This window comes from Triticum urartu, chromosome 7 (assembly GCF_003073215.2).
Source record: "Triticum urartu cultivar G1812 chromosome 7, Tu2.1, whole genome shotgun sequence".
Lineage (NCBI taxonomy): Eukaryota > Viridiplantae > Streptophyta > Magnoliopsida > Poales > Poaceae > Triticum > Triticum urartu.
Genome location: NC_053028.1, coordinates 326381123 through 326391119, shown reverse-complemented (window position 1 = coordinate 326391119; position 9997 = coordinate 326381123). Strand labels below are relative to the sequence as shown.

Here is a 9997-nt window from a genome sequence, read left to right as displayed (position 1 = left end):
CCGCCGGAGTTCTTGGACGCCGCCGCGCCATAGTTCGAGCACTGCCCCCAGCAGAGCTCGCCCCGTCGCCGTGGACGCCGCCAAACTCACTGCCGTCGTACGCCGCCTTCTCTGGTCGGTCCTCCTTCGCCGGAGTTTTCCTGTAACCGTGGCCGTCGTCGAGGTCCGAGCCGCCTCGCCCTTCTTCTCCAACCCCGGCGACACCCCAGCGTGGGTCCTCCGGTGAGCACATCTCCCGACCTCCCGATCTTGTTTTAACCGCCCGGATCGGTTGTTGTTTTATTCGAACCGGTATGCACTATTTAGTGGCCGTCCACCAGTTAGCCGCCACAGCAAACACCCATCAGCCTATCACAGTGCGCCACGTCTCAGGTATTTTGTTTTAATTAGAAAAGGGCAGATTTGTTCATGTTTTTCAAACCTTCATAACTTTTGCATCGTTTGTCCAAATTTGATGAAACCAACGCCAAATCCTTCATCATGATTACCTTTATCCAACACACCTATCCAATATAATTTTTGAAACAATTAAATTTGAATTTGATAGAATTTGAATTTAACCTTTCGGAGGCAGTATCTTTCAAACCGTTGATCGAAATTAGTTGATTCTTTTTGCATTGTGACCCTAATAGCATGTAGATAAGATATACCTACTGATACGTTCTGTTATTTAAGTTTTATTGAATTCCTTGCTGTTGACCTTATTGTGATTGTTATGTGAGTATGGTTTATTTTATCGGTGCCTTCGTTAATCCTATAGATTATTCGGAGTGTGAAGCGGATCGGAATTAATCGTTAGATTACTTCAACAGAGTTCCAGGCAAGTTTGCACTTTTGATTTTGCTCATCCTATATTCTGCTATGAATGTGTGGTTTTAATGCTAGCCTGATATGTGTATCCCGTGTTATCATGTTTTGGTATTGATTGTGTTATGTGATAGTGTGATCAACTTGCTATGGTAGACGTGGGCATGTGTCGAGTGATCCATGAAAGTGATGAGTATTTATAGTCGTAGTGATGAGGACATCCCAGGTTCACCTCGTTTATCATCTTCTCCTAATGATAAATCTCAGCCATCAAGTGAACCTTCTACAAAGAAGATCTATTTGGGTCCCATGACAAGGAGCCGTGCCAAACAAATAGAACAAGAGGTGAACGCGCTCCTAGCTTATCATAATTCAAATGACCATGAGAACTTTATACTGCCTAAATCTCATGTGCTGATTTTACTTAGGTACAATGTTAAGGACAACCAACAACATTCAACACATGAAGAAACAAGTTTTGGAGCCCATACAACAAGTTTGAAGAGAACTAGTTTCAACTTTGAAGAAAGCCTTGTTTTGGTGACAAGGACGACTAGTTACACCGCAAGGAAGAATATCAAGCCATCTCAACACTCTATTGTTGCATGTGCAGTTCCAGAATTCGTCCAAGAACTTGCTGAATCATGAAAGGCAAATATATGAGCATCCAGCATGAGTGGGAGTACAAAATGGAGAGCATATGAAGTCTAATTTCAGGAAAATCAAACGGTGCATCATTTGGAGTCCTGAGTCAAAGAATATGAGAGTTCCAATGCAAGCTGCCAGGGCATTAATTGCTGCGCGAGGCTCCATGAGTTTGCTCCCTTGACCAGCTGGTTAGCACGAATTTGAACCCCTCTTTTGGCCTGGTTTCACACCTAAACTAGGAGGGTTGTTCCTAGTATAAATACCCCTTCCCCCACTTCAGCCACAACTCTTTGGCAATTTGATTTCAGCATAGGTTAGCTAAGTGCAACCAGAATATTGTTTGAGAGTTCACTTCCTCCTTAGCTCTTGTAATCTTGCCTTATGAGAGGGTAAACTCACTTTGTGATTTTACAACAGCAGCCGTTGAGGCACCGACCAGTTCGTGCTTCCAACTTCGTGCGTGGTTGCGTGGATTGGAACTAAGAGTGTGGTTGGGCGAATACTTGTCGCTGGTTGTTGCATTTGCAATAGTTAGCTTCGGTCTCGTCAGGTTGCACTAGTTATCCTTTACCCGATAGCATTGTTGGTTGGGATCGAGGGTTTCCTTCGTACCCTTCAGGTGGCGTTGATTCGCAACATAGAGCAGATCCTCCGTGAAGATTGGGCAACCCCGTATCATCTTGGTATTAGAGCTTTGGTTGACACGGTAGGATCTTGTATCCCTAGTTTAGTTCATGTTCTTGTTCATCCTAAAAGTCCAAAAAATAGCCCCACAAAAAAATCCCTTTACCTAGCCCTTTGCAGCCTTTAATCTGTTATTTGGTGAGTTTTATCAAGTTCTTGTCCACTAGATCTTTGTTTTTAGTTGTTGAGTTTCCCCCATCCAATCTTGTGTGTTTGTGTTCATTTTCGTGCACAGACATCAGATCTGCATCCTCCACCAAATCATGCATATCTTTGTCATCCGGAGTCCGTTTTGAGTGTTTTTGTGCATTTTGAAAAGCCCACACTATGTGCTCTCCATTCATCCTTGTTAGATCTGATTCCCATCGTGTTTTCCACCCAGTTAAATCAGATCAGTTCGTGTGTGTTTGCTGCCAAAGTTTTAGCTGCATGTTCTTGTTGGTTGACTTCATCTATTGTGATTTTCGTGATTCCCCCAAAGTGTGTGTTCAGATCCAAGTCCCTTGTTGAAAGTTTGTCAAAAAAAGAGCAAAAGAAAGAAGAAAAGAGGCAAAAAAAGATATCTTCCCAAAGAAAGAAAGTGTGTGCAAGAAGCAAAAGAGAGAAAACTTGGGACTGTTCTTTACTTGTATCTTGAGAAATCCCTGTTTGTGTTGTGAGCTGAAACGTGTCAAGTGTGCAAAGTCTTCAGTCCTTGCTTGTAGCAAATCTGATTCCTTGGCGAGAGTTGCATTTACCTCACGTATATCTCATTCAGCAACTAAATGCACTAGAATCTTGTGTGGATGATTACTTGGTTCAACAATATCTAGATTGCAGATTAGTGCATCTTTTGCTACATATATACCCCACCCAAACTCCACCAAACAGCCCCGCATGTGCAACCCTAGACTTGTATTCGCTTGATTATCACTCTTTGTATACCAACCACCGACACCACGGTTGAGCATGATTCTGCTCTCACTTGGAAGTTACATGAGCTTCGGTTGGTAAGTGAGGCGAGTTTGAGTTGTTATCGACATATATGCTTCTAGTACTATAGGGCTTTTGGAGAACTAACCATGGCAGGCGAAGAAAACGAGTATGATGTTGAAGGAAATGGGCATCTCAATCAGCCCGTCACACGGTTTCACTTCAACGCATTACGTGATCATCTACGCCGAGAGTTCAGAAACAGCCTTGACCCAATTGAAGAGAAGCAAGGCAAGTTGTCGAGAGATTAGCAGCAACTTATGGGTAATGTTGATGAGCAACTCACTCAGAACATGGCAGCCATGAGGACTGGTATTGTTGCTGATATTGTACGAGAGCTTCGTCAGAACCGAGAAGATGCAAGTGTCCATGGTGAAGAACAAAATGTAACTGATGGGGAAGGTGCTGCCTCCAATGCACAAGCTAGAAGAAACTGTGCTCCTACTCCCCATGCCATGAGACCTCTCGGTCCCGGACGTGGAAATGATCATGGCAATGGACGTGGTCATCATGAAGCTCCTGTTGGTCGTGGTCTTAGAGGAGGCCACCGAAGAGCAAATCTGCACCATGAAGGTAATGGAGATGAGTTTGATGAAGATGAAGATGGCATGCACCAGAATGACAGATTTCATCGTCATAGAAACTATGGTCGTGGACGGCAGGAGGAGAGGTTTGGAAAGCTGAAATTTACCATGCCCAAGTTTTATGGTGGATCTGATCCAGAAAGTTATCTCACATGGGAATTGAAGGTTGACAAGATTTTCCGCATGCACAACTACTCAGAAGAGAAGAAATTAGCAATGGCCTCACTTGAGTTTGAAGACTATGCTCTAATTTGGTGGGAGCAAGTTCAGATTCAGCGAGAAGAAGAAGGAGACCCTGCTGTTGCTACATGGACAGAAATGAAAAGAGAGATGAGGGCAAGATTTGTCCCAAGGCATTATAGACGTGACATCTTTGATAAGCTCCAGAATTTGAGGCAAGGAAAGTTATCAGTTGAGGAGTATCATAAGGAGATGGAGAAGGCAATGATAAGAGCCCACATACATGAAGATGAGGAGCAGTCCATGGCAAGGTTCCTCTATGGGCTGAATCCTAATGTTAAACGAGTGGTTGATTTGCAGCCATATCGTAATGTGGTAGAGCTGGTACATCTTGCTTCTAAGGCTGAACGTCAATTGCAAGAAGACTCGAAGCAAAATAGAACTACATCCTTCACAGCTCGAGCTACATCAAGTGGGAGTAAGTTTGTACCTCAATTCAATGTTGGTCGAGGTATTATGACTAGTTCTGGTGGTGCAAATCAGCCCCATGCACGTGCAGCCACGAGCAGAAATGATGCATCAAATTCGAAGCAGAAGAGCAAATTTGCAGCTCCTAGTTCATCCTCCATTGGCTCCACGAGGAAAACTAGTGAGATAGAGTGCTTTACATGTAAGGGACGTGGCCACATGAAGAAGGATTGTCCCAACAAGCGTACCATGCTGATCACCGAGAATGGAGAATATGAGTCTTGTAGTGAACCTGAAGAAGAAACTAAAGATGGTGATGAGCAAACCTATTGTGATTATGAGCAAGGTGCCTCTCTTGTTGTCACTAAAGTTTTGAGTGTGCAGATCAAAGAAGCTGAGAATGGACAACGACACAATCTATTTGAAACAAGATCCAAAGTGCAAGACAAGGTATGCAAGGTAATTGTTGATGGTGGGAGTTGTCACAATCTTGCAAGCAAAGAAATGTGTGATAAGCTTGGGCTGAAGCTGCTACAACACCCTCATCCATATCATATACAATGGTTGAGTGAATGTGGAGAGATTAAGATCACACACATGGTACAGGTGCAATTCAAGATTGGAGATTATAATGACACCGTTGAGTGTGATGTGGTGCCAATGAAGGTGTGTCACTTGCTGTTGGGTAGACCATGGCAATATGATCATTCAGCTCAACATTGTGGCAGAACCAATCAATACACCATCAAGTGGAGAGGAAAAGACTTGGTTCTTAGACCCATGACACCCCAACAAATCATGGCTGAGCACTTGCAGAAAGTTTCTGAAGTAAAAATAGTGAGTAAGAAAGAGGGAGAGAAAAAGAGTGAGAGAGAGATCCACAAATCGGTGAGTGAGCGCCACAAGCCAAATCTAAGAGAGAAGAATAAAAGAGAGGGAGAGAACTTAGTAATGTTAGCCACCAAATCAGAACTGAGAGATGTGAGGCTCAACCCAAATCAAGTGGTCGTTGTACTTGTGTACAAAGATGCTTTGCTTTCAGCTAATGACTTAACATGTCTCCCTAGTGCTGTTTGTGATGTCTTGCAGGAATTCGAGGATGTTTTTCCTGAGGAAGTACCCGCTGGTCTACCTCCCTTGCGTGGCATAGAACATCAGATTGACCTCATTCCAGGAGCATCACTTCCGAATCGACCTCCCTACCGCACCAATCCTGAAGAAACAAAGAAGATACAAAGGTAGGTACAAGAACTTTTAGATAAAGGTTATATGTGTGAAAGCTTAAGTCCTTGTGATGTACCTGTGATTTTGGTGCCCAAGAAAGATGACACATGGCGATTGGTAATGGATTGTAGGCCTATCAATATTATAACTATTAGGTATCGTAATCCTATTCCTAGGTTAGATGATATGCTTGATGAATTGAGTGGCTCTACTATTTTCTCTAAAATTGATTTGAGGAGTGGATACCATCAGATTAGGATGAAAGAAGGAGATGAATGGAAAACCGCTTTCAAAACAAAATTTGGGTTGTATGAGTGGTTAGTCATGCCTTTTCGATTAACTAATGCACCAAGTACATTCATGAGATTGATGAACCATGTTTTGAGAGCTTACATTGGCAAATTTGTTGTTGTGTACTTTGATGACATCCTAATCTATAGCAGATCCATTGAGGAACATATTGAACATCTTAAACAAGTGTTGAATGTGCTAAGGACAGAAAAACTATATGCTAACGTTGAGAAGTGCTCCTTTTGCACAAACAAGGTTGTTTTTCTTGGCTATGTCATTTCAAGACAGGGAATTGAAGTGGATGAATCTAAGGTGGAAGCAATCAAGAATTGGCCAAGTCCAATGAATGTAAGCCAGGTAAGAAGTTTCATGGCCTTGCTAGTTTCTACAGGAGGTTTGTGAAAGATTTTAGTACAATTGTTGCACCTTTGAATGAATTGACAAAGAAAGGAATTCCCTTTAAATGGGGTGCACCACAAGAAGAAGCATTTCTTGATCTTAAGAAACAATTAACTGAAGCACCTTTGCTGATTCTACTGATTTCACTAAAACTTTTGAGATAGAATGTGATGCTAGTGGAATAGGTATTGGAGGTGTGTTAATGCAAGAACGAAAACCAATAGCATATTTTAGAGAGAAGCTGAGTGGTGTACAACTGAATTATTCCGTTTATGATAAAGAGTTGTATGCCTTGGTTAGAGTGCTTGAAACTTGGCAACACTACTTATGGCCTAAAGAGTTTATTGTACATTCTGATCATGAGGCCTTGAAACATTTGAAAGGCCAAGCTAAACTGAATCGTAGGCATGCTAAATGGGTAGAATTCATTGAAACTTTCCCATATGTTGTGAAGTATAAGAAAGGAAAGGAAAACATGGTTGCTGATGCTTTGTCCCGTAGGCATGTTCTTTTGACACAATTAGAAGTGAAGGTACTAGGACTTGAGAGCTTAAAAGAACTATATTGCACTGATCATATATTTTCAGAACCATATGCAAAATGTAAAGATGGGAAATGTTGGGATAAATACCATGTGCATGATGGGTTCCTTTTTAGGGCTAACAAGTTGTGTGTTCCAGATTCGTCGGTTAGGCCTTTGTTGTTGCAGGAATCACATGCAGGAGGATTAATGGGACACTTTGGTCGTGAGAAGACTTATGAGCTGTTGGACGATCACTTTTATTGGCCAAAGATGAGGAAGGACGTTGAGAGATTTGTGCAACGATGCATCATATGCCACAAAGCTAAGTCTAAACTGAACCCCCATGGTTTATATACTCCCCTACCTGTTCCAAATGCTCCTTGGGAAGATATTAGCATGGATTTTGTTTTAGGACTGCCTAGGACTAAGAGGGGGAGGGATTCAGTTTTTGTTGTGGTTGATAGGTTCTCAAAAATGGCACACTTCATTCCGTGCCACAAGAACGACGATGCTTCACATGTTGTTGAATTGTTTTTCAGGGAAGTTGTTCGCTTGCATGGAATGCCAAGGACTATTGTTTCAGATCGAGATGTGAAGTTCATGAGCTAATTTTGGAAAACATTGTGGGCAAAATTAGGAACCAAGCTACCGTCTTCAACAACGTGTCACCCCCAAACTGATGGCAAACAGAGGTAGTGAACCGCACACTCTCAGCATTGTTGCGTACAATGATCAAGAAGAATTTGAAGGAGTGGGAAGAGTGTTTGCCGCATGTGGAGTTTGCTTACAATCGGGCAGTTCACTCTACCACAAACATGTGCCCGTTTGAGGTGGTATATGGATTCAAACCACTTGCACCAATTGACTTGCTGCCACTTCCATTGCAAGAGAGATGTAACATGGAGGCTTCAAAGCATGCTGCATATGTGAAGAAGATTCATGAGAAGACCAGAGAAGAGATAGAAAGGAAGTCCAAGTACTATGCTGCTAAGGCAAACAAAAATCGCAAGAAGGTGACTTTTGAGCCCGGAGATCTGGTTTGGATACATTTGCGCAAAGATCGGTTCCCAGAGAAGCGCAAATCTGAGCTAATGCCTCGTGGAGATGGACCATTCAAAGTCTTGGCCAAGATCAATGACAATGCTTAGAAGATCGAGCTTCCTGAAGACTATGCTGTGAGTCCAACATTCAACGTTGCTGATTTGTCTCCATGCTTCGATCAAGAGGGTCAAGAGTCGAGGACGACTCCTTTTGAAGAGGGGGAGGATGATGAGGACATCCCAGGTTCACCTCGTTTATCATCTTCTCCTAATGATAAATCTCAGCCATCAAGTGAACCTTCTACAAAGAAGATCTATTTGGGTCCCATGACAAGGAGCCGTGCCAAACAAATAGAACAAGAGGTGAACGCGCTCCTAGCTTATCATAATTCAAATGACCATGAGAACTTTATACTGCCTAAATCTCATGTGCTGATTTTACTTAGGTACAATGTTAAGGACAACCAACAACATTCAACACATGAAGAAACAAGTTTTGGAGCCCATACAACAAGTTTGAAGAGAACTAGTTTCAACTTTGAAGAAAGCCTTGTTTTGGTGACAAGGACGACTAGTTACACCGCAAGGAAGAATATCAAGCCATCTCAACACTCTATTGTTGCATGTGCAGTTCCAGAATTCGTCCCAGAACTTGCTGAATCATGAAACGCAAATATATGAGCATCCAGCATGTGTGGGGGTACAAAATGGAGAGCATATGAAGTCTACTTTCAGGAAAATCAAACGGTGCATCATTTGGAGTCCTGGGTCAAAGAATATGAGAGTTCCAATGCAAGCTGCCCAGGGCATTAATTGCTGCGCGAGGCTCCATGAGTTTGCTCCCTTGACCAGCTGGTTAGCACGAATTTGAACCCCTCTTTTGGCCTGGTTTCACACCTAAACTAGGAGGGTTGTTCCTAGTATAAATACCCCTTCCCCCACTTCAGCCACAACTCTTTGGCAATTTGATTTCAGCATAGGTTAGCTAAGTGCAACCAGAATATTGTTTGAGAGTTCACTTCCTCTTTAGCTCTTGTAATCTTGCCTTGTGAGAGGGTAAACTCACTTTGTGATTTTACAATAGCAGCCATTGAGGCGGCGACCAGTTCGTGCTTCCAACTTCGTGCGTGGTTGCGTGGATTGGAACTAAGAGTGTGGTTGGGTGAATACTTGTCGCTGGTTGTTGCATTTGCAATAGTTAGCTTCGGTCTCGTCAGGTTGCACTAGTTATCCTTTACCCGACAGCGTTGTTGGTTGGGATCGAGGGTTTCCTTCGTACCGTTCAGGTGGCGTTGATTCGCAACATAGAGCAGATCCTCCGTGAAGATTGGGCAACCTCGTATCACGTAGGCTCAGGATTATTAACCAGGTGAATGCGTCACTGGCAGAGCGCTCTATTGTCCCTAGAGAATGCGCCTTTGGCAGAGCGCACTTGAGGCAAGGTATAGTTTTTAGAACTTAAATCAGGTGAATGTGTCCTTCGCAGAGCACTCTATTGTTCTTAGAGAATGCGCCACTGACAGAGCACACTTGAGATACTTCTGAAGTTCTTGTCATGTTTTCTTATAATCTTGGGGGTTATATTGGGCGAATAAATTAGAGGCGGTTCTGAGTTCAGTTAGTGGAGGTAGGTGAAGACATTCTTCTCCAAACTAACTTGTGTGTTTTGTTTGTCATACATTGCTTTGTGGATGTAGGTTCTCTATATCATATTGTGTGATTTTCCAATACATTCAATGTATTGACCCTTTGTGGCTGCAACTTATCATGTTGCAGGATATTCAGGTGATCAGTGAGAGACAGTAGGGCCGCGAGTCTTCACTCAACATTTTCGCCAATAGGCATTGATGGGACTAATCATCTATTATGCTACATTTTTCGCTGTTATTATTGAATAAAGGTAGCTATGTGCTACTCAGTTTGTAATACTTATGAATTATGGATCATACATTATAGTAAATGATGCACTTGTTATTTGATATTCACATGTACTGTGTGTGCTAGTGAGTCGATCCAGAGACTAGCACAGTGAGCACAGAGACATCGAATCTTAGCAGGTTCGGGTCGTTACACGTGGTACAAGGGGCACTGGAGTCCTTGGCAGAGGGGAGTACGATGGACTGGTTCGGCTACGGGGTGAGGCTGCCGCCATCAGAGAATAACAAAAGGTGTGGGTG

General features: G+C 42.9%; 1 pseudogene; it reads left to right on the top strand.

Annotated features, from left to right (window-relative positions):
• Nucleotides 1-3404: 3404 nt before the first annotated feature.
• Nucleotides 3405-8486, top strand: LOC125518821 (annotated as a pseudogene).
• Nucleotides 8487-9997: the final 1511 nt, after the last annotated feature.